This window comes from Myotis yumanensis, unplaced genomic scaffold (assembly GCF_028538775.1).
Source record: "Myotis yumanensis isolate MYYU_CA2020_CCGP unplaced genomic scaffold, mMyoYum1.0.hap1 SCAF_8, whole genome shotgun sequence".
Classification (NCBI taxonomy): domain Eukaryota; kingdom Metazoa; phylum Chordata; class Mammalia; order Chiroptera; family Vespertilionidae; genus Myotis; species Myotis yumanensis.
The window spans coordinates 34,168,450-34,172,961 of NW_027223759.1; the positions used below are offsets into that span (position 1 = coordinate 34,168,450).

At 46.7% G+C, this 4,512-nt stretch overlaps 1 long non-coding RNA gene across 1 annotated transcript; it reads right to left on the reverse strand.

The window, feature by feature from the left end:
• Nucleotides 1-352: 352 nt before the first annotated feature.
• LOC139015602 (uncharacterized) lies at nt 353-4,021 on the reverse strand. Its single transcript, XR_011472465.1, has 3 exons — nt 2,098-4,021; nt 961-1,145; nt 353-546 (listed from the first exon to the last, which is right to left on the reverse strand). It is a non-coding gene; the product is annotated as an uncharacterized lncRNA (long non-coding RNA).
• Nucleotides 4,022-4,512: the final 491 nt, after the last annotated feature.

Consider the following 4,512-nt stretch of genomic DNA (forward strand, 5'->3'; position numbering starts at 1 on the left):
GGCCTTCTGGTTTCAAAGAAAAGTTGGCCATTTGGACTCTTGTGAGAATCTTTCAGATTTTTAAGTGAGTAGCTAACACAAAAGCCGTAAAGCCCTGGGGGACCACAGGGCTGGGAGAGGCACCAGAAAGCTGCAGACCTGGGGTCACATGGCTCCTCGCTGTCGTCCCCGGCAGGAGGAAGAGAGGGCTCCAGGCAGAGTCGGTTATGCCAGAAATTTACCCTCCTCTCCTTCCTGAAAGATGAACATTTTGCTTAAAGAGGGTATATTTTTACAATATTATATTATGAAAATGTGCAAACATACAGCAAAGTTGGAAGAATTTTACAGTGAAAATCTGTATCTCCACCGCCGAGCTCCTGCCTTTAATATCTTCCTGAGTTTGCCTGATCCCATACGGATCCATCCATCGCCTCTCCAGCGCCCACCTACACCCACTAGCAGTGACCTTTCCGGAGAATAGTGGGAGGAGGTTTTGGAAGGTGTCCTGGCTGTTTCCTGTCTTCTTTCAGATTCGGATCCTGACTGTCTCTCCTCTGCTCTGTCCTGAAGGGAAATACAAACAGGCCCCATTGGCTTCTAGCTGCTGGGTGGGTTTAGACAAGAGCAGACACTGGTGGAGGGGACAGGAGGAGAGAAATCAGGGTATCTTCCTCTCTCTCTCCCTCTCTCTTTCTCTCTCTCTCTTTCTCTCTCTCTCTCGCTCTCTCTCTCTCTCTCTCCCCTCTCCTCTCTTCTCTCTCTCTCTCATGCCCCCCCAACTTGACTACAAGGGACCCACCAGCCCATCCCTCTGGGGTTCCAGCTCCCACCAGACATGACTCCAGCATCCTCCAGGTGACAGAGATCTGGGCTCCAGCAACACCTCCTCCTCTCTTTGTCTCTTGAGGCCTAGAGAGGAGAGTGACTTCCTGCTCTTGCTAATGTCTTCATTGCCTTATTCCATATTTAGCTTCTCACCTCTTTCCAGGACCTGTGGAAACACTCCCTGCATTGTGCTTCTATTTGAAATGAGCAGCGTGGATTCTGTTGTCTTGGTTCGATGTGGCTGGAACGAGAGGTTAGCAAGTATGCGGCATCCAGTCTCCTGGGAGGCACAGGCCGGGCTAGAGTTACAGGTGCAAGCTGTTTGCAGGGGGCAATGCCTGTGAGAGCGAGAGGAGAGGGAGAGGCGATGCTGTGGGAGGAGGAAGCCTGGGGCTGAGGTGTAGGAGGTCTGACACTATCGAGGAAGGAGAGGGAGGGTGGGGCTGTGCTGAAAACATCGGCCAGCTCTTAGAGGGCCCCACACTGGATAGAAACAGTCAGAGTCCAACCCTCCATCATGCCCAGAACTTGTCCAGAGCTGCCAACGAGAACCAGCCTCGGCTCAGACCCCGGAATGGATCCTGCAGGTGCTGAAGCCGGAGGCTGCCGTGAACGCTCCTCCAGCTTTCTAGCAAGTTCCTTCTTGAAGGGAAATCCCAGTGGCCACTCCCATAGCCACAACAGCAAGCTACCCTTTTGTAAAAATTGTCTAAATAACATCTTGATTTCATCCTGCAGGAGCTCTCCTTGAGCTGAGAAGCTACAAGAATGAGGTCCAACCGCAAACACTGATGTATGCGGTCCAGGGCCAAAAACTCCTCTCCAGGGACACTTCTAAATGGGTAATGAATCATAGGAGTCACGGGGGATGGGGTGATTAGGCCCAGCTGGGATGAGTTCAACTATCTACAAAGCACAGAGAAATCTTTAACGAGCTAAATCTCATCCAGTTGTCCATCGGAACATGGGAAACTATGCTGGAAACTGCCATCTGTAACCAGCTCCAGACACTGGGCCAAAAACCCACTCCGCTTTAGCAAAAGCGATTCTTTTGAATCACATATAATTTACACACAACAGAATGAACTCATTTGAAGTGTACATTTCGATGGGTTTTTGTAGATGTGTACACCTGTGGACATTAAAGAACACATTTTGGTGAATTTCAACAAATGCATACAACCAAGTAGCCACCACCTACACAAAGACAGAATCTGTCCATCACCCAAAGGGGGCTCCTCATGCCCCCTCTTAGTCAAAGCCCACCCTCAGGCCCTGTCAAGTACTCACCTAAACTGAATTCGATGTGTCTTCTCCGGAGTTTGGCATAAACGGAACCACATTCTATGTTCTCTTTGATGTCAGACATCTCACTCAGCAGGAGGTCTGTGAGAGGCACTCAGGCTGCTCTCTGTATCGTCAAGTTCATCCCTTTTTACTGACGGGTAGTCATAGTCCATTGTACAGATACCGCATTTTGCTTACTCATCCACCTGCTGACAGATGTTTGCCTTGTTTCCAGCTGTGGGTGATTGCGCCACGAACATGTGTGCAGTTTTTATTTCTCTTGTAACCCATTCATTCTTCCAGCTTTTCACTTTGAGATCATTGTAGATTCACGTGTGGTTGCAATAATGCAGAGAGACCCTAAATGCCCTTCACCTAGTTTCCATCAGTGGCAACACCTTGCACAACTATCGTACAATATCACAGCCAAGAAATTGACCTTGATACAACCCATCGACCTTGTTCAGATTTTAACCAGTTTTATTTGCACTCATATGTATGTGTTTAGCTCTATGTGATTTTATCGTATGTGTAGATTCATGCGGCCACCGCCCCAGGGAAGGCATGGACCAGACCCATCATTAGGATGCCTTCATAGCCACGGCCACTTCCCTCTCTGCCCCGTCCCCAGCCCCTAGCAACCGCTGACCTACTCACCTCTATGAACGTGTCACTTCCAGAAGGCTATTGAAATGGACTCATGGTAATTGATGACCTTTGGAGTGACTTTTTTCAGGCAGCAAAATTCCCTTGAGATCCACCCAAGTTATTGCCTGTACCAAGTGTGTCCCTCTTTATCCCTGAGAAGTACTTCAAGAGATAGATGACCCATAGTGTGTGTCACCTTTCACCCACTAAAGGACTCAGAGTTGTTTCCAGTTTAAGGTTGACACAAGTAAAGTTTCTATGTATGTGCAGATTATTTTGTGAACATAAGTTTTCAAATTTTTTGATGTAAAACACCGAGTGGTGCAATCACAGAGCCAGGTATTGAGGGCATGTTGAGTTTTGTAGGAAACTGCCATGCTCTTTTCCAGAGGGACTATCCCTTCTATATTTCTACCAGCAAATACTTTCCCTCATTTTTGCCATTCTTATAAGCAATATCTCATTGTGGTTTTGTTTGCATTTACCTAATGGCTGATGATGTTGAACATCTTTCCAGGTGCTTTTTACCATCGTGTGTCCTCTTTGGGGGAAAGAAAAAGCCTGTTCATAGTGTCTTTAGCCCATTTTCTAATTAGATGTTTGGGGGATGTTTTACTGTTGAGTTTAAGAGTTCATTATATATCTTAGATACTAACACTTGGTTGGATGTGTAGTTTGCAAATATGTTCTCCTGTTTGTAGCTTTTCTTTTCACCCTCTTAATTTTTCAAAGAGCAAGAGATTTTAGTTTTCATGCAGTCCCATTTATCCATATTTTTGCTTTTATGAATGGTGCTTTTGGTCAAATCAGGCAACTAACTCCTTGGTCCAAAATATTTTCTCCTATTTTCCTAAAAGTTTAGTGGTTTTATATTTTAAGTCTGTGATACATTTTGAGTTGGTTTTAGTTTAATGTGTAAAGTGTAGGTCAAGGTTCATTTCTTTGTCCACAGATGTCCAAGGGCTCCAACACTATTTGTAGAAAAGGCTCTGTTCCCCTCATTGGGCTGCTCTTATACTTTTGTCAAATATCAGTTGGGCATTTTTGTGTTCTATTTCTGATTTCTCTATTTTCTTCCATTGATTTTTGTGTCTACCCATCTGTCAATATGATACAGTCTTGATTATGGTAGATATATCATAACCCATGCTTTTTTAAGAAAACAAAATAAATTGAACTAAATGCCTATGTAACTCTCCTCATATCCTTTGAAGAGCCCACCAGAGCTGGGACATAAGTTGGAGACAAGAGAGTGGCAAGTATAGTCCTGAGCCCAGTCACACCTGGAGAACAAAGGGTGGGTACAATCCTTGGGCAGGGGCATGGGAAAGGCTCAGCAGGGTTCCTACCTCCCACAGTGGGTGGGAGTGGGGTAGGGCTCTAGTCACAGGGAACTGGAGCTCTGGCAACCAGGGCAGGACATTTCAGCAGAGGCCCCAGCCAGTGGGCCTCAGGGACACAGAGCACAGGAGGAGCTATAGGGGAGGGATGTCATCAGTGCCATCCCTCTAGCATTTATATCTTGCAATGCTACTTACTGGTAACCCAAGACTTTATACCTGAGGCATCGTCCCCGCTGGTAGGAGCCTCTTCCCTGATGGACAGGGAGTTGGTGGGTAAATTCCCAGCTCCCTCAACTCAGGCTGGGATAACTCCCAGGCAGGGCTCAAGCTGCCCATGGTGGTAACTGGCTTCATAATACTACACTTTATCACCTCAGTTCCCTGGGCTAATTCCCCTGTCCCTCATAGGGGCTCCCCTGGGGTCTCC